Genomic DNA, 20317 nt, shown 5'->3' on the forward strand with positions numbered 1-20317 from the left:
ATAATCAGCTATTTTATATAGTCCTTTTATTTGAGCTTGTAGATGATTGTTCTGACATCTGGCATCTGTTTTTAGAAACAGTTTCTGTTGCCGATTAATAGAAATGGACACTTTCACAAGCTTTGAGGTTCAACTTTTTTCATTGGACCTGATGAACACGCTAGTGGTGGCAGTTGTTTATCGTCCACCAAAAACGAAAGAGAACTTCATTAACGAGTTCTCTGAATTTTTAGGGGGAATCACTCCTAAATTTGACAGAATTTTAATTGTTGGTGATTTTAACATTCATATCTGTTGTGACACAGCATTAGCGAAAGAGTTTCTTAGTCTCATTGATGCTTGTGATTTCTGTCAGTGGGTGAAAGAACCTACACATGCACATGGTCATATTTTAGACTTGGTGCTAACACATGGCCTTTCTATTTCGGATGTTAATATTGGTGGCTTAAGTTTTTCAGATCATAAGCCTATTATGTTTACCATTGATATCTCTTGTCATACTACTGAAATTATTAGACCTGCAAAATGGTCACGTGTTGGCCTGTTTGGTCCAACATCTGTGGACAATTTTTCAGTAGCATTCAATGAGGCTTGTCATTTGCTGTCTGTGGATTTCCTTGCTAATGTGTTAAATGTGGATGAGCTTCTTAACATGTTTAATTCTGTATGCACCAGTGTTTTAGATATTGTTGCCCCTATGAAATTAAAAAAACATAAAAGCAAAGTTGAACCATGGCTAAACAGCAATACTCGTAGTTTAAGACAAGCCTGCAGAAGAGCAGAACGCAGGTGGAAAAAGGATAAACTACAAATATCTTATGAAATCCTACGGGAGTCTTTAATTTCATATCAAAAAGCTGTGAAAGTTGCCAAATCTGACTACTTTTCCGAGTTAATTTCTAAAAGCACTAACAGCCCCAGGACTCTATTTAATATATTGAATTCTGTTTTTAATCCTACAAGCAATATCTATTTAGTTGAATCCTCAACTTTATGTGAAGACTTTCTAAGATTTTTTGTGGATAAAATAGATGTAATTAGACAGTCCATTATTCCGTCTACTGATGACCCTGTAGATTTTTTGAGTCCCACTAGTTTTTTAAATTCATTTGAGCCTATTACTATGTTGGGTTTAATGGATTCAGTTGTTAAGCTGAAGCCTACTACTTCTGCCCTTGATATTGTTCCTACCCAATTCTTAAAATTGGTATTTGATAGTGTTGGGGACTGGATTTTAGCAATTATAAATAAGAGCCTTCTTTCTGGATCTGTTCCAGCTTTGTGTAAACACGCTATGGTGAAACCTCTGTTGAAAAAGCCAAATCTGGATACAACTGTTTTATCGCACTTTAGGCCAATTTCAAATTTACCTTTTCTTGCAAAGGTCTTAGAGAGAGCTGTATTAAAAAATAGTATGTTTGAAAAATTCCAGTCTGGATTTATGAAAAAACATAGTACTGAGTCTGCACTTCTTAGAGTATTAAATGATATTTTATTATGTGTTGACTCTGGGAACTCAGTAATTTTGGTACTCTTAGATTTGAGTGCAGCTTTTGATACAGTTGATCATGATATTCTTTTATCACGTCTTGAAAAGTGTGTGGGCATCCAGGGAACTGCCCTTAGCTGGTTCAGATCTTATCTTAGTAATAGAACCTTCTCAGTAGGTATTGGTCGTGCTGTTTCATCTGTAGCACCTCTAACTTGTGGTGTTCCCCAAGGATCTATCCTGGCTCCTATTTTGTTTTCACTCTACATGCTTCCATTAGGTTCAATTTTTAGGAAGCATGGAGTGTCTTTTCATTTTTATGCAGATGACACCCAAATTTATTTACCTTTGAAACGTAATGACAAGCAAGGCCTAGAAACCTTGCTTGCATGCTTAGCCGATGTGCGATCTTGGATGTCTCTGAATTTTTTGCATTTAAATGAGGGTAAGACTGAAGTGATTGTCTTTGGGCCCTCAGTGGGAAAAGGAAAACCAAATTTTAATTGTGGTCTTTTAAATTCCTGTATCAAACCAACCGTGAAAAATTTGGGAGTTCTTTTTGATTCTTCCCTTAAGTTTGATCAACATATAAATTCAGTAGTTAAGTCATGTTTTTTTCATCTTAAACTTCTGTCTAAAGTTAAATCTTTTCTGTCTTATAAGGATCTTGAAAGAACCACACATGCATTTGTTTTATCTCGATTGGACTATTGTAATTCGTTGTATGTTGGATTACCCCAATCCTCCATCTCACAACTTCAGATGGTCCAAAATGCCGCAGCCAGGTTTTTAACTGGGGTTCGTAAACGAGAACACATTTCTCCAATTTTAATGTCTCTTAATTGGTTGCCAGTGCGTTATAGAGTTGAATTTAAGATTTTGCTATTTGTTTTTAAGTCTTTAAATGGCCTGGCACCTTCTTATTTGTCAGACCTCTTAAACGTGAATTCATCAGTTAGATGCTTGCGATCCTCAGACAGTATTACTCTGTCGTATCCAAGATCAAGATTGAAGATGAGAGGTGACCGTGCATTTGCAGTGGCCGGCCCGAAGTTATGGAACAGTCTTCCCTTATCTGTAAGATCTGCCTCATCTTTATATGATTTTAAATCAAAGTTACAGTCTCATCTTCTTAGTCTTGCATTTCATTCATTCTAACTCGTTTTATTTTTAAAATTTTAGTGATGTCTTTTACTACTCCTGTCTTTTATTTCTTTTTTTCTCTGTACAGCACAGTGGTCAACTTTTGTTGTGTTTATTTGTGCTTTATAAATAAATGAAATGAAATGAAATGAAATAACTCTACACAAAGTTCTTCTGTAAGTTATACAATGCATAAATGAAAACTACCAAGGGAACAGAATTACATTTAAAACAGGCTTCTCATGTAATTGGTCAGACTCCCAGTTTAAGCCCCGCCCACTCTTGGTTTTATCGGAATACATGCAGATGCAAATTATTCTGAGATTGCTACAGATACAGATAGGCTCCAATGCACACCCTAATAAGGACAGTTGTTGTTTCTTTGTTTGACAAACTACTTTTTCTCATTTAGGGTCATGAAAGTGCCTGCAAATTGTCAATGCTCGGATGTGTTGTTAAAAAAAGTACATACAGAATGTTTATTACAATTATGAACTCACTCTTCTCCCTTTTCCCCATCACATATCAGATCGGAAAGGCATTTATTTTCAATAAAAATGAATAAAATATTTGAAAAGTGGAAATAAATTGCCTAACGAGTGTTTAATAATAAATAATAAATAAATAATTTATCAGGTAGGGTTAAGGGTAGGTGTAGGGAGGGTTAATCATCCCAATAAGGTGGCATCAATTTAATAATTTTAATAAATATAATCATTCTACACTCTATGTTATTATTGCATCCTGTTAATGTACAACAATACTGAGGTGCAAATAGTATCTTCCTCTAAGTATAAATATTAGGGTGTAATGGTACACAAAAAAGTTTGGTACATACTTTGGTTTTGAAGTCACGGGTACGGGTTCGGTACAGTAGGGTTAGAAAACAACATTTTTTCTCTCTTTTTTTATTATACGTTTTACGGAACAAACTGTGTCTCTGTCTTGAAATTTATTCAGTTATAATTAACATTTTCTTAGGGATAAAAAAAAAAAATCTCTGCTAATGCTATAAACTATTAGGGAGCCCCTACTTGCACATTACTATAATAAAGGTTACAATTAACATCAGAGCCCAAATGATTAAATTCAATTGCTATTTATTTTTAGATATAATCATCAACACTCAAATAATAATAAGAAATGTATGTATTGTAAATATGAAAATTACACATATGACAGTTTTAGCATTAACTTCTGTTTCTCCAATTCGTTTTACACAGTGGCTGTCATAACTTGCTTTCATGGAGGATTTATTTAGGCTTACATTCATTAACAGGTTAAGTAAAATATAATTAATATATAGGCTAATATATTGCATATATTTAGCAAAACAGTTCATTTCTCTATAGCGAACTAACAAGCTTTTGACACAGAATGGCTTTTCTGAGGTAAATGTAATACTTGACATATTGTTTACAAACTGTTTTACTGACATCTTTCTGCGGCTATTTTACTTTGAGCAATTACACGAGATATATGTTTCAGTAAGTCGTACTGTATCTTTCAACCAATGGTGTCAAAAGTATTCACATTCAATACTCAAGTAGAAGTATAGATACTAGGATTTAAAAATACTTCTGTAGAAGTTGAAGTATCAACTCAAGCATTTTACTCAAGTAAAAGTATAAAAGTACTGGTTTCAAAACTACTTAAAGTATAAAAGTAAAAGTAATGTAAGGAAAAAAATGGCATTAAGGACAAAAGCTTAGGCCGCGCCACAGGGGCCTATTGTGCACTCCACCTCCTCAAAATGTCACCAATAACCTTTATTTGAATGTAAATGTACATCCAAACTTAACTGCAGGTATCTGTGAGGGCAGCGGACAAGAAAAATGCGGGTAGTTTTGGTGTACCCAGGGCAGGCTTAGTAACGTCTCGGTTACAAAGGTAACCCTCGTTCCCTGAAGGAGGGAAGGGAGACGTACGTCGGACAGACCGACGAATAGGAATCTCGCTAGAGAGGCCAATCTACTTCGAGTGTAACTAAACGAGCCAATGCACATTGGCATGCAATCATATGCATCAGCTGCTCGCCTCGCAGCGCGGGTATATAATGAGCAGCAGGTGCGTTGCATCTTCAGGTTTTCGCTGAGGAGCCGAACCGGATAGGCGGCAGCATCAGCGGGGTACAGCGACTGTGGCGACGGGACGTACGTCTCCGTTCCCTCCTTCAGGGAACGAGGGTTACCTTTGTAACCGAGACGTACCCATTCAGTCGGTCACGTTCGACGTACGTCGGACAGACCGACGAATAGGAATCCCTACCAAAGCGCCACAGGAGCTGCCCCCTTCCAGCGCTCTGTTGTAAGCCACCTGAACCCCCTTGCCTGAGGATGGTGGGACAGGGCTAACACAGAGAGAGTCGATCACTGCTGTTCCCCAAAACCCATTCAGTGAGACTATTGGATAACGCTGGGAAAGCGTACCCTTCGCTGGGAAAGGAACGCTGCGGAAGCCACATCCTTCCCCGAAGGAGTTATGTGGAGAAGTACATATGGACTAACCCTGTAGGGCTGTGCTACATATGGAAGAGCTGGGGTGACTCCAACCCGATGAAGGGTAGGTTCTCCCAGAGGGAAAGACACGGGCTTCATTTAGGAGCAACCGTGGAACCAACCATATGGGATCCCCGTAGGGTCACACATATGGAACCCAGCCTAAACCCGGTTCTCAAGGATACAACGGAGTATAGGCCTGGCGGCAGACGCTCCGCCACGTCGGCTGCCGAAGGGATATCGGAGGACTCGACAGGGTCTGCCTTGTAGGGACTCTCTGGAGAAAAGAAGCGCATGTAGCGCAGCAAGCCGACACTAAGCCGGGGCCTCTCCGTGCCTCTGACCTGTGGCGAGAACATGGGAGGAGACCGGCTCGACACGAAGGCTATAGTATCTAGCGAACGTGTTAGGTGTCGCCCAGCCCACAGCTCTACAAATGTCTGTCAGCGAGGCGCCACGAGCCAGCGCCCAGGAGGATGCGACACCTCTCGTGGAGTGAGCATGCAACCTGAGCGGGCAGAGCACGCCCTGAGCTTGGTAAGCCAGGGCGATGGCATCCACTATCCAGTGGGCCATCCTCTGCTTGGAGACAGCCTTTCCCTTCTGCTGGCCTCCATAACAGACAAGAGCTGGTCTGAGGTCCTGAGGCTTTAGATTCTGTCTATGTACAGTCGCAAAGCGCGGACTGGACAGAGTAAAGCCAGGGCTGGGTCTGCCTCCTCCGAGGGCAGCGCTTGCAGGTTCACCACCTGGTCCCTGAAGGGAGTGGTAGGAACCTTGGGCACATAGCCAGGCCTTGGTCTTAGTACCATGTGGCTATCACCCGGCCCGAACTCCAGGCACGATTCGTCGACCGAAAATGACTGCAGGTCCCCTACCCTCTTGATGGAGGCCAATGCCACCAGCAGCAAAGTCTTCATAGACAGAATCTTTAAGTCTGCTGACAGCAAAGGCTCAAAGGGAGCAATCTGAAGTGCTCTCAGCACCAGAGTGAGGTCCCAAGAGGGTATGGAGAGGGGACGAGAAGGATTTAACCGTCTCGCCCCCCTAAGGAACCTGATGACCAGGTCGTGCTGACCAACAGATTTGCCATCTAAGTGGTCGTGGTAAGCGGATATAGCAGCAGTATGGACTTTGAGGGTGGAGGGGGGGACAGCCTACGTTCCAACCCTACTGCAAGAAGGAAAGCACGACTCTGGTCAAGCATCTTCGGGGGTCTTCCCGGCGAGAAGAGCACCACTCGACGAACAGGTTCCACTTTGAGGCGTGAGCACGTCTCGTAGACAGTGCACGTGCCGAAGTGATGGTGTTAAGTACCTCAGTGGGTAAGTCACCTAGAACCTCCGCATCCCGTCCAAGGGACCAGACATGGAGTTTCCAGAGGTCTGGACGCGGGTGCCAAAGAGTGCCCCGTCTCTGAGAAAGAAGGTCTTTCCTCAGAGGGATGGGCCAGGGAGGGGCTGTCGCGAGGAGTGAGAGTTCTGGGAACCAGGTCCGGTTGGGCCAGTAAGGCGCAAATAACAAGACCTGCTCCTCGTCCTCCCTGACTTTGCACAGGGTCTGTGCAAGTAGGCTCACTGGGGGAAACGCATATTTGCGCAGGCCCCGGGGCCAGCTGTGAGCCAGTGCATCTGTCCCGAGTGTCCCCTCGGTCAGAGAGTAAAACAACTGGCAGTGGGAGGTTTCTGGTGAGGCAAACAGGTCTACCTGAGCCTCTCCGAATTCTCTCCAGATCAGCTGAACCACCTGGGGGTGGAGTCGCCACTCTCCTGGCAGCGCAGCTCGTGATAGCTCGTCGGCCACACGGTTGAGCACACCGGAGACATGAATGGCGCGAAGCGACCTCAGATGCTTCCGACTCCACAGGAGGAGATGGCGGGCGAGTTGTGACATGCGACGGGAGCGTAGACCATCTTGACGGTTGATGTACGCAACGGTCGCAGTGTTGTCCATACGGACCAGTACATGCTTGCCCTGAAGCAGGCCTTTGAGGCGGCTCAGAGCAAGGCGTACTGCCAGCAACTCGAGGCAATTGATGTGCCAATGCAGATGGGGTCCCGTCCAAACCCCTGAGACTGCATGCCCGTATTACGTGGCACCCCAGCCGGTGGCAGAAGCATCTGTGAACACCACAGCATGCCGGGACACCTGTTCTAGGGGCACTCCTGCCCGAAGAAACAAGGGGTCCGACCACGGACTGAAGGTTCGGCGGCACTCCTGAGTGATTGGCACCCGGAACGTGCCGCGCTGCCACGCCCATCTCGGGACTCGGCCGTGAAGCCAGTGCTGAAGCGGTCTCATATGAAGCAGACCGAGCGGTGTTACAGCCGCAGCAGCTGCCATATGCCCCAGGAGCCTCTGAAAGAACTTCAGTGGGACCGCTGTCCTGCCATTGAATGTATTCAGGCAGTTCAACACTGACCGAGCACGTTCCTCTGTGAGGCGTGCTATCTGCTCGACCGAATCCAACTCCATACCGAGAAAAGAGATCCTCTGCACCGGGGCGAGTTTGCTCTTTTCCCAGTTGACCTGAAGCCCCAACTGGCTGAGGTGTCTGAGCACCAAATCCCTGTGTTTGCACAACTGATCCCGGGACTGTGCTAGAATGAGCCAGTCGTCGAGATAGTTGAGAATGCGAACACCCTGTTCTCTCATGGGAACAAGGGCTCCCTCCACGACTTTCGTGAAGACGCGGGGAGACAGGGCCAGCCCGAAGGGTAGGACTCTGTACTAATATGCTCGACCTTCGAACGCGAATCTCAGGAATGGCCTGTGTCGCGGAAGAATTGAAACATGGAAGTACGCGTCCTTCAGGTCAATCGCTGCAAACCAATCTCGGGGACGGATGCACTCGAAAATGCGTTTCTGCGTGAGCATTTTGAATGGTAGCTTGTGGAGGCTCCGATTCAAAACTCGCAGGTCCAAGATCGGTCGTAACCCGCCGCTTTTCTTGGGTACAATGAAGTAGGGGCTGTAGAACCCCGACCTCAAATCGGCTGGAGGGACCGGCTCTATCGCGTCCTTCGCCAGTAGGACTGCGATCTCCGCACGCAGGACAGGGGCATCGGCATCTTTCACTGTAGTGAAGAGGACGTCCCTGAACTTGGGGGGGGGGGGGGGGGGGCCGGGCGAACTGAATCGCAAAGCCGACCCTGATGGTCCGAAGGAGCCAGCGAGACGGACTGGGGAGCGCTAACCCGGCTCGCAGAGACCGTACAAGCAGGACCAAAGGGACCACCGGTGTACCCGCAGCAGGGCAGCGAGGTGGAACACAGGGACGCGGCTCGGGGGGCTCTCTTTGTGAGGCGGCCCGAAGCGGCGTCACAGTGTGCTAGGCAACACTTACCTGGCTCCACGGATGGACAGAGGGAGCAGTCGAGGCTTTGGCTGCCCGCTGCTCGCTGCTGTCCGCTGGCGACAGAAGAGGGGGATGAGAGTGGTGAGGTTTTTCTCCTCCCACTGCTCTCCAAACCCTCTTCAGACCTGGAAATGGAGGAACTGCTCTTTAAAATTTGGGTACCGCTGCCTCTTGGGTCAGTGGCGGAACAGAAACAAACCCAATAAAGGATTTACCACCTGGCCCTCCTCCAGGGGTGGAAGAGCAGCCCCACCCATCTCTGGGTCGCCCGTCTCAGGGGTGATTCTCACCAACCAGTTAAACAGCTGCAGAGACGGGAGGCGTCATCTCCCCGCAATGGATACAGCAGAGCCTGCTGGGCCGGAGTTTCTTGCAGGGGACGACACCCTTGGCGACGAGCAGACTGAGGGGCGGCCCAAGAGGAACTCAATGGTTTGTCATGGGAAGCTCCCCTATCCGCTACTAACTGAGGAGAACCGCTGGGCTCAGTCCTCGACAGTGTCACCGAAAGGCCACCTCGTAAGATGGGAGCATTGAGAAAGCATTTAGCTTGACAACCTCTCACACCTCACAAGGTAAGCCAGGGGGCACTTCTGGACCACGGAGGTGGACATCGTCTGGCTGAGGGCCTGCGCCGTGACTTTGATCACGGTTAGTCAACAAGCGCAGCTCAACCCCAGCACAGAACTACCCTCATGCAAAAAGAGTGCCTTGGCCTCACATGCAGGGTGGGTGTGGTCTGTGTACAGCCACCCCATCCAAGAGGGTAGTGAGAGAGGAAAAACTTATGCAGATTGGCACCTTTGGCATTCCATATTTATGGCACCAATATACCCCCATACTGCCAAGTTTTCCATGCACATCTGGAAGACCCAGGAAAGCATGGCTGTAAACTCTGAATCTGAGTCAGCATAAGCACACACCATTACAGTGGGCAGCGTCACCCTCATTTCCAGAGCATAACAGCACTCTCTCCGATGCTGCAATCGACGTCTGTCCCTCAGCTGGAGCTCTGAATGAAATGCTAGGTTCCCCTATGAAAAGGACCAGCAATCCAATCCAGAAACTGCACAGCTTGCAATGCGCTAGAGAGGGAGGGGCCCTAGGGGGTTGGTTCCCCGAAGGAACCCCTCAACCTCATGTCACCCAAGCCATATCAGCAAAGTAGACCTCTTCTGGTGCACCAGAGAGGGCGCTACAATGGAGATTACGCAAGGGAACCGCGCATCTAGAGCGCCGAGCGAGCGCTGGGTTGCCGTGACAACCCGCGCTGCAGCCCGGCAGCTCGATGGCACACGACACGCAGAGGAGCGAGAGGTTTGCTCTCGCTGATCTCCGCGGTCTCCCAGAGTGTCGGGCAGAGCCGCGGCTGTGCTTTTACACACAAGCGGCAGCTGGCCAACAACAGAGGGGACTCAAGCTTCCCGGAGAAAGAAGAGTCACGACCGGCGTGTCAACGTGATCATGTTCTCATATGAAAACATGAACACCCACGAACATCATTTCAGCACGCGCCCAGACATGCGAAACGGTGATCGTGGCCGTCAGTGAGGACAGGAACGATCGCATCCAGAAACACAAGTAGGATGTCGTCTTTAAAAAGACGCAAATCTACTTGTGTAAGCTCTTTCAGGGACTTTACTCTTTTAGAAGTGCTGAAGCACGCAGGGGAACGGCCACCGCAACACAGACAGGGATTGTGTGCAGCCTGTCATGTGCTTTCTCTCTCTTTGAAGGCGCTCACTCTTACCAGCCGTAAAAACGGCTTTTCAGCGCTCAAAAGCGCACCGTACCGGCCGTGAGAACAGCCTTCTGACGCTGTCAAACAGCTATTTGCTCAAAAACGGCAAACGAAACAGAAAAAGAGAGGACTTCGACCCCACTGCTGTGCTGTTCGCCCGCACTCGGAAAAAAAGAGAAGTTCAACCAAAAAGCTTGACTCGTCTTCTAGCAGACACTCGCTTGCAGAGAACAGGAACAAACACCGTTCGGCTCCGAAGCGAAAAGCTGAAGATGCAACGCACCTGCTGCTCATTATATACCCGCGCTGCGAGGCGAGCAGCTGATGCATATGATTGCATGCCAATGTGCATTGGCTCGTTTATTTACACTCGAAGTAGATTGGCCTCTCTAGCGAGATTCCTATTCGTCGGTCTGTCCGACGTACGTCGAACGTGACCGACTGAATGGGAACAATCAGGGCTTGACATTAACACCCGCCAAATGCGGGTAGTTTTCAGCTGTTTCAGTTCACATCGCACCAAAAAACGCCAACAAACTCGTCTGTTGGAGTTTGTTGGATAGGTGTGATAACCCTGTTGGCGTTGGTTGGAGTCTCTTTTTACCAGACTGAACATGTTTAACTCTTGGTGCGTTCCAAACGGGATATATCGCCCTCCGAAGGGCACTTCGGAGTGAAAACAATCATGGCCGCCATATTTAAGGGTCGTTCCAAACCAAAGTGTTCAAAACTGGCCACATTAAAGGGCCCTTCGGAATGAAGGATTTCGAAGGGTACAACTGATGGACACTTCGGGCCCCCATGATACACAGGGAAGTTGTTTGTCATCACAGAATGGGTACAGGAGGCTCGGAGTTCGATTTTACCTATAAATGTATGCATAATATTTTTCTATACGACTGTAATATTTATACGAGTTAGATTTGGTACATTATTATGGTCAAAACGACACTGTACTTCAACAAAAATACTTTACAGCTCCCTTTATCAGTCCATTCAAATGTTTCAAATACATAGACACAATATACATTATGGTGCGATAAACCAAAAATAAATAAATAAATAAGCTAACGTTAAACAAAAGGCGCAGCTTGCGCAATTTATCCTCCTTGACTGTCTCATTAAGATGACGCAGAAGTGCGTTCTAAAAAAGGAGTATTTTTGACCCCTACACCCTTCATCCCTTCGAAGCTCTCCCTCCGGAGGGTAAACCCTTTGAAGGGATTAGGGCATAGGGATGAGCACTTCCGAATGGAAACGCAGAGCCTCACGTAATCTGACATGGCCATGAACCGTTGCCATGACGATGAGGCAAGTCCCCAGCAAAGACAGCTGTTTGATCGTGCCTGCGCCTCACGCACACACAACAAAGCACTGGAAACGTGACATCGCAGCTTGTTCGTTATAAAAAAAAAAGAAAAAAAAAAGGTACAATAGTCCATAGTGCAATCCGTGCCATTCAGCAAGAGCACTGCTCCACTTCACCGAAAGAGAGAGGTATAACACCATGAGAGCAACGCAGGTTTACCTTCAGTTTCGTTTTAAATTAATTCGTTTTGGCTCGTTTAGCTACATGGTTGTATATGACTATGGGTCACATAAATAAAAAGGGTCGTGCTAAAAAAAAAGTTTAAAAACCGGTGTATACGCTAATTTATTCAAACGTCTCTCTACCGAACTACCTAGCTTAATTTGCAGAGGACGAAGAGAAAGCACCCGTTTGATAGCCTAAATGAGTCAGTAGTGTTGAAATAATAACTTTTAAGAAATAATCTTTTTTGAGTAACGACCCCCAACACTGTCATCCTTGCTGGAGTGTGACGTGATTTGTTGATTCGTGTACAAACCAATAGGATGTCAGAATGGTATGTTTATACTTCTCATCCAACCAACCACAATCAAATTCACTCTATCCGGATGGCGCGATTTATCTGGATAGTTGTTTTTTTTCTCAAGCCGGAATGAAAACAAGCCGAAATTAAATATGAGTAACGAGTAATGAGTATTTTTAAAATGTAAGGAGTAGAAAGTACAGATAATTGCGTGAAAATGTAAGGAGTAGAAGTAAAAAGTCGTCTGAAAAATAATTACTCCAGTAAAGTATAGATACCCGAGATTTTTACTTAAGTAAGGTAACGAAGTATTTGTACTTCGTTACTTGACACCTCTGCTTTCAACATGCCTTCAGATGTTCATTTATGTTCATTCTCTGGTATTAAAGAGGAAGGGATGATTGCGTTCACTTGCGCTCCGTGCTGCCGTTTGAACTGAGGCGCCTATACAGCCATCTGTCACGCCACATCAAAAAGCGCCAAAACGGCAGTTGTTGTTTGAATTTCATGATAAAATGGATTAAATTTGAAAGATGGCACTTTGTTTCTTATTGAAAGTAACAAAACACAGAACTTATTGTGATTATTGGTGGTTAATGTTGGTTAAAATGGGTTAGGCTAAAAAGCATTACTGTGAGCGTCCCCTTCTGGATTGTAGTGTGGATCGCCTGTGATTGACTATATTCATCGTGTAACTGCATGAACCGAACCATGACGGTTCGGGACGAATATATGTACTGTTACACCCCTAATAAATAGCTTCTAATAACTATTTGCACTTATTGCAGTGAACTGCTACTTTTATATAGTGTACATAGAATGTATCGCTAAGAGAAAGCTATCGTCACTTAGTGTAAATAGAATATATCACTGTTTCCACTTAGTGTAAATAGCATCTATAGCTATTTGCACTTATTCTTAGTGTGAATAGACACTGCATATAAATGCACACTGCATTGAAGACATGCATGTTAATTTAGGTAGGAATCGAATCAAATGATTTTGCTGTTGTTTTCCACACTTGTTTTGTTTAAAGTTTTAATAAATATAAGCCACAACACAGTTTATAATATTTATAATTTGTGAAAACTAAAATGTTTAAAAATATACGTTATATACAGTTTTAAAAATCATATGTTCTTATTTTTATTTGTAATCTGTGAGAAGTATTTATGTTAAAAGTTTACTATTTTACCTGATTGATTTTTTGTTTTCATAAAGTGATTTTTGGTTTATTGTATTGAATCCAATAACCCTAACCCTACATAAAAATTGTAACAGAATTTTAACTTAATACAAGAGATAAACTGTACTGTACATCCTTCAGTATTCAGTAAGTAGCGTGCCAGTATTCCCTTCTGAAAACAAATTGGCTTGCATATCCTTCAGCATAAACAACAATACTGTATCTTGGAGTTACACAAACTGTGGTGTCATTCCTTTGTGGTCTAGCAAACCTTTGTGAGTTTGACACGTGTATAAGCTCAGAAAACCAATGGTTACATCATCACAATTAGCTGAAAACAGCACTGGCCACAACAAGGCGTCATGTGACCATGTATTCCATACAGTCACCATGTTCTCAGAGCAGTTGGAGCCAAATTTTAATCTAAACCATGTCATCACTGAGCCACATATGTACATTTTAAATTACAGCACACTGTAGTAATTGGTCACGTCGGTGTGAGTAAAAGTGAATGTATAGGGTCTCACAGCAGGGGTTGCGTCCAGGCTGAATGAGTCAGTAGGTGCTGCAAGGGTCTCTGGCTGTGTAGAGACTGAGAGGAGCCTGTGGTCCAACCATGTGTTTTGATTTGACCATTACATCTAAATATCATTCAGACTTTCTGCAAACGACGCCTAGAAGAGGAGCATCAAGCAATCATAAATTGTCACTTCTCTGAAAGGTGCGAGACCCTAAACATGGAAGCATCTTTGCTAGTCAGTGAAATCCTTCATGTTAACAAGCTAAGACTGCTTATGTCTTACACTAGTGGCCTTAATCAATCACGCTAGGCCGGCATCTACAAATATAATGAGCATTGAGGTGTCAAATGTTATATTTCACAGAAATCCTTGAAGCTATTGGTGTTTCTGAGGCTCCTTGTGGTGGAGGAATTCCATAACGAATGCCTTTTGTGACTAATATTGTAAAATTAACTCTAAATAAAAGATGTAATCCAAAAAGTACCCTTTATCATATTCAAAAGTCCTCATTAGGCATTCAAGCCAAGTCTCGTTTCCTCTCCAAATGCAATTAAGTGTGAGCCTTTAAGGATAAAGTAAGCTTGTTAATAAGTTCACAGAGTAATGAAAAACAGCTTTTTCTTTATTGCTGAAGTGAGAATATTGAATCTAATAACAGGGCTGTGAAACATCAGCGACTCTGTGCAGTGCACCTGCCAACTTCTTGAGGTTAAAAATGGATCCGTGTGTTTTTCTCATTACACGTGCAAACTTCAGCCTGACATCAGGGATCTCCACGACAAATAAACAGACATGATTAAATATCATGGCGTAGTGATGTTGACTATATGGCTGTTCATGCAAAGTTTAAGTACTGTCAATGGGAAAAGTCCTTGCATTGAGATAACGAAAATAAAAGTTATTCAGGGAATTTCAAGCTGTAGATATGTTAAGCTCCATGTAAACTTAACATATATCATGGGAAAAGTTAGGGTTAGAATTGTCCAAGATTAGTGAAACATAGAAAAAAATGGACATGATTACAATCTGATGACACAACAAAATCAAGGATGCTGACATCATCTACAGCGTTTGTATGGCAATTTAGTAAAATAATGGTAATTTTCTCTGGTGCTTGTGGCTATATTTTCAGATTATGATGAGAAACAATTGTTTAGTATGTTTTTCAACAGTAAATTCTAAAACCTGTCATCCACTCTACCTTCATTTCAGCAGCAGCAGATTCATATGCAATACAGGAGGCATATGTAACGCACAGCGGTAATAAAGCATTACACTCGTAGTGTTACTCTGGGAGCCCATCAGTGAGAAAGAGCCCGAAAATGGCTGTGGAAACAATTTCCTCATCTGCGCCTCAGGCCAGAGATTAAAAAATGTCAATTATAAATGATGTCAGTCTCACTTACTATGAGGAGCGTTTATGCATGAGGCTATCAGGGAGATTGAATGGACGGCAGCGGATGATTTCAACATCGCCAGCAGCCGTTGCTCTGTCCCACTGTCCACTGCTGGATGTGACAGCCGACACATAATGAATTGCGTTTGCCAAAAACAACAGTTAGATTCACTAACATTGTTTATTGACTTTGCTGCTCAGGCAAACCCCATGCCAACTGCAGAATCAGTGGAAATGCGTCTGTACAACCTGACATTTTCCACATTGGTTCAGCTTTTGGAGGGATCGCAAGCTGCTATTTGTTGATCTTGTTTGTCGAGTTTGCGCTAAAGCTCTGGCAAAGTGCTTAACTTTGACTTCAAGGGCATTTGTTTCTTCTTGGATAGGAGCCATTTTCATCAGAACCGTGTGCATAAAGCAGGCTTATTTAGCAACTGATGTGTTGCTTTGAATATGTGGCCCCCCTTGAATCCAGATGTCAGAATAAAAGAATGCCTGCACCCTGTGAAGGTCTTCTTTCTCTGTACCAGAAAACCTGAGAGGGAAGTGAATTCCCACTGAGCAGGAGCATGGATCATGGTAATTGCCAGCGGTACCTTGGGGCCAGAGCAATGAGCTCATTATTTTTCCCAAAACCCTTAAGTCTCGCAAAACAACAGCCGGCCGACTGAGGCTCTCGGTGGGAGTCGTGGGCGTGTGTTTGTGCATGTCGGTGTCGTCTTCCAGACATCCACTCTGCTGAAGCGTCTGGAAGTTCTTATTGTTTTCATGATAACAAGCAAGTCAAATATAGCTAGTTACAAAATAAAATGATAATAACAAAAAAAAAAAAAAAAAAACATTTCTAACAGCTTTATGTCTCTGACTTGAAAAACAATGCATTCCCTTTGGGTTGCATCTTTCTCAGTGAGGTGCTGAGGAATACAGATTATAGTATCCATCTCTCCGTCCGTCCATCCATCCATCCATCCATCCATCCATCCATCCCTCTAAAAGAACAATTTTTGCAAAGGTTTTAATAGAGCTCAAGCAGAGGAGGCTGTCCAGTGAACTGATGTGAATGGGAGAGTTAACAGTCACTCTGTCCTGCACTAAGCTTTCATCTGGAGTAGAGGATCGTTGTTGGCATCGGTCAGTACCCAACAGATATAATTCCAAATGGAGCTTACACAGTGTTTAATGGAGAGCACTTTTAAACTAATGCAGCTTAGTATATACGAAACAGGATAATTAGACTTCTATTTCTAATTATTTCTATTCTTCTATTTCTAACTAGTTTCTATTTGGTGTTCACACTAGTTTCTATTGGTTTTGGTACAGTATAAAAACATGTGCACAATAAATGCACTTTATCAAATGATTATTTTAATATACTTAAAATACACTAAATATAAAGTGTGACCCTATTTTTATTTAATTTTGTATTTGTATTGCTGGCAGCAGATAAAGACAAATACTGTATAAGTAAAAAGTTCTTACATTTTGTTATTATTATTATTATTATTATTAGAATATTTGGATACTTTTAAAATGGCCATCAACGGAGAAACATGATTTTTGTGTAGTTACAGCATCTAACATCAGGGGCTAACAGGGACTCAATAACCAGCCAAATGCTGACCTCTTCATGACACACACACACACACACACACACTTGTTTTTTTTTTTTTTTTTTTTTTTGAATTGTGAGAACACTCCATAGGCGTAATGGTTTTTATACTGTACAAAGCTGTATTTTCTATCCCCCTACACTACCACCCCTTAACCAACCCATCACAGGAAACACATGCACATTTTTGCTTTCTCACAAAAACTCATTCTGTATGATTTATAAGCCTTTTGAAAAATGGGGACATGGGGTAATGTCCTCATAAGTCATCCTCTCCTTGTAATACCTATGTCATACCCATGCCTTTATACAAATCTGTGTCCTGATATGTCACAAACTCACACACACACACACACACACACACACACACACACACAATCAGAAAATGTAACACACATCTGTGGTTGATTGTTCTATATGTCACTCAGGCAGTCACTCGTCTAATTGGGCATTTTTTTGGAAAGAATAGGACAACATTTAGGACAGAATATTATGACAACAAGTAGTTTAGTTTGACATTTTATTGGGGTTCCATTCATATTTTATTTTATTTTAGTTTACTTGGTGAACTTCATTTATGAAACACAAGCAGAACATATTCCTTTATAAATCAGTCTTTAAAAAAAATCTAAAAGGTTTAGTTCTCTCAAAAATGAAAATTGTCTCATTAATTACTCACCCTCATATTGTTCCACACCCACAAGACCTTCGTTCATCTTCATAACACAAATTAAGATATTTTTGTTGAAATCTGAGAGGTATCTGACTTGTCCATAGACAGCAATTTAACCAGCACTTTCAAGGTCCAGAAAGATACTAAAGACATCGTTATACTAAATAATCCACGTGACTGCAGTGGTTCAACCTTTAATTTATGAAGTGACGAGAATACTTTATTCAACAATATCCTCTCTTCTGTGTCGTTCTCTTAGGCCGTTTGTCCACCAAGGTGTTTTTAGCCAGCTAAAAAAAACACTAGGCGCTCTGCTTAAAATGCCAATCTGTGAGCGCTTGAGAGCGCTTCAGCTGTGCAGCGTTTTTTTTTTTTTTTCCCGTTGAGACGCTTTGTTGCTATGATACAGACTATCCGTGGCACTGTTACTTATAACTGATTTTGCAGGTAATTTGTTTCAGACTAAAAATGTCGACACAATGTAGAATTACTTGCTATGTATGTTCGGAGACCAGCAATATTTCTCATCCATTTTGTTCCGTTCTCTGCTTGTTGATGTTGTTGTATGATGTAGAATGATGTGACAGTTGGTCGGTGTTGGATGGCTGAATAAAAAGTGACAGTGATTAGTACAGAGTTTTACTTAAAGTTGAACATTCTTCAACTCGAGGCGACCAGTAAAAAACGCTGAGCTCTCAGCGCTTGAGCGTGAAAAAGACGCTCAGCACATCGTTATGCTCCTGGCGTTTAAAAAAAGCGGCATTCCCATTGAAAACAATTGAAAAAGTGTGCTACCAGCTGGAAAAAAACGTTCCCTTTCAGTCGGTCACGTTCGACGTACGTCAGTAGTGACCGACGAATTGGGATATCGCTTAGAGAGCCCTATCAGCTTCGTGTAAACTAAAACAAGCCAATGGAATTGGCGTGCGATATTTGCATAATGCGCACCGCCCCCAACAGGTGTATATAAATAGGAAGCAGATGCAATCGCACTCTGTCTTTCGCTTCGGAGCCATTCAGTGGTGTCCTGTTTAAGAAGACTGTTTGTGTGAACTAAACTGCCTCGAAGAGGATTCACAGCAAGCCGTGTGTGCCGGTGTAACGGTGCTACAGCGAGGTCGCGAGCTCCCGAGGATCCGAGCTATAGCTCTCAACTGCTGTTTTCACAGCACACGCCTAGAGTGAAAGTGTGTGTGTTGCGATTTGGGCCGGTTCCTCGGTGTGTCCAGGGAGTGGTGTACCTGGCACATCGCGTCACTCCCTGTGTGCTTCGGCACGAGCGAGTTGACTGTTTTCCCCTTCTAAAAGAGCTTTACAGACGAACCCTGACAGTATGTCATTTCGTCTGTGCGTTGATGGGTGCGGTCGTTCCCTGGTCCCTGCTGATGGGCACAATCGTTGCATCTCGTGTTTGGGCATTCTGCACGCTGAAGCAGATTTTGTGGATGGTTCATGTTCCCATTGCGGGAACATGACCATCGCGGTGCTGAGGTCGAGGCTCTCCTTCCTGAAGTCTCAGGAAGCGGGAGTCCCCTCTCCTATGCCGCGTACGACCGTTTTTTCCGGCCCCGGGAACCGGAATGACGGTACGGTGCTGTATAGGGAGGATAACGGTCAGGGCTCCCCCGCCGAGCGGAAACGCTCCTCGGGCCCCTGCCGCCTCATCAGCACCGCAACCCATCGTGCCACCGTTGGTTTCCGCTGGGCCCTCTACGGACTGTCCAGCCGTTACCTTTGGTGTGCCGGCGGTGGATCGGATGTCGATCGCTGCATCGGAAGGTGAGCCAGAGTCCTCGGGGGAAGACCCGGACGCGCTGCCGCCCGGGACGGTAGCGTTGCCCGAGTCGGATCCCGAGCTCACGGCTGTGCTCTCCCGGGCCGCCTTGTGCGTCGGGCTTGAGTGGAACCCTCCACCCTGTCCCGGCCCATCTCGGTTGGACGATTGGTACTTGGGGGGGGGGTCGCGCTGGTCAAATCCAGCGTCCCGCCCCAATACCTTTCTTCCCGGAAGTACACGATGAGGTGACCAGGTCTTGGCAAGCTCCGTATGGGGCTCGTACAGGGCCTGGTCCCTCGTCCGCCTTCACCTCCCTGGACGGCGGGGTAGCCAGGGGGTACGCGAGGATCCCGCCAGTCGAGCGGTCTGTTGCGATGCAGTTGTGTCCAACGGCCGCTGGCTGGCGCGGTGAGCCGCGTCTCCCGTCCCAGGCCTGTGAATTCTCAGCCGGTCTGACTGAGAAAGCTTACAGTGCCTGTGGGCAGGCTGCCTCTGCCCTGCACGCGATGGCCCTTTTGCAGGTCTATCAGGCAAAAGCGCTGTCGCAGATGCCCCAGGAAGGTCCTGACCAACAGCTGCTTGGGGAGCTGCGCGCTACCACTGACCTTGCCCTCCGGGCAACGAAGGTGACAGCGCGTTCTGTTGGCCAGGCGATGTCTACTCTGGTAGTCCAGCAACGCCACCTCTGGCTGACCTTGGCAGACATGAGGGAGACCGACAAACATCGGTTCCTGGATTCCCCCGTGTCTCCGGTCGGCCTTTTCGGCGACGCGGTGGAGAGCTGTGCCCAACAGTCCTCCGCTGCACAGAAGCAGGCTGAGGATATCAGACATGTCATGCCTCCACCGCCTCCACCCAGCCGCCCGTGGCTCAGCCTCAGCCCGCTCGTCGCCGAGGGCGCCCGCCTGCGTCTTCCTCCGCCCCTGCTAAGTCGGCAAAGCAGCAGCCTACACCAGCCAAACAGCAGGGTGCCGGTCGCGTACGTGGTGCCCAGCCCGTCTCTGCCAGCCAGGTGGCAAGCGGTCGGCAGTGTGATGGCGCAGACCGCGTCCCGTGCGCCGTCTCCCATTCGCACTGCTGCCTCGCAGAGTCCG

The 20317-nt window shown here is 45.2% G+C and overlaps 1 protein-coding gene across 8 annotated transcripts in view; it reads right to left on the minus strand.

Annotated features, from left to right (window-relative positions):
- The window catches only part of sox4b (SRY-box transcription factor 4b), a 199171-nt gene that overhangs the window by 9060 nt on the left and 169794 nt on the right, over window positions 1–20317 (minus strand). The gene's annotated exons all lie outside the window — the stretch shown is intronic.

This window comes from Chanodichthys erythropterus, chromosome 2, assembly GCF_024489055.1.
Source record: "Chanodichthys erythropterus isolate Z2021 chromosome 2, ASM2448905v1, whole genome shotgun sequence".
Taxonomy (NCBI): Eukaryota; Metazoa; Chordata; class Actinopteri; order Cypriniformes; family Xenocyprididae; genus Chanodichthys; species Chanodichthys erythropterus.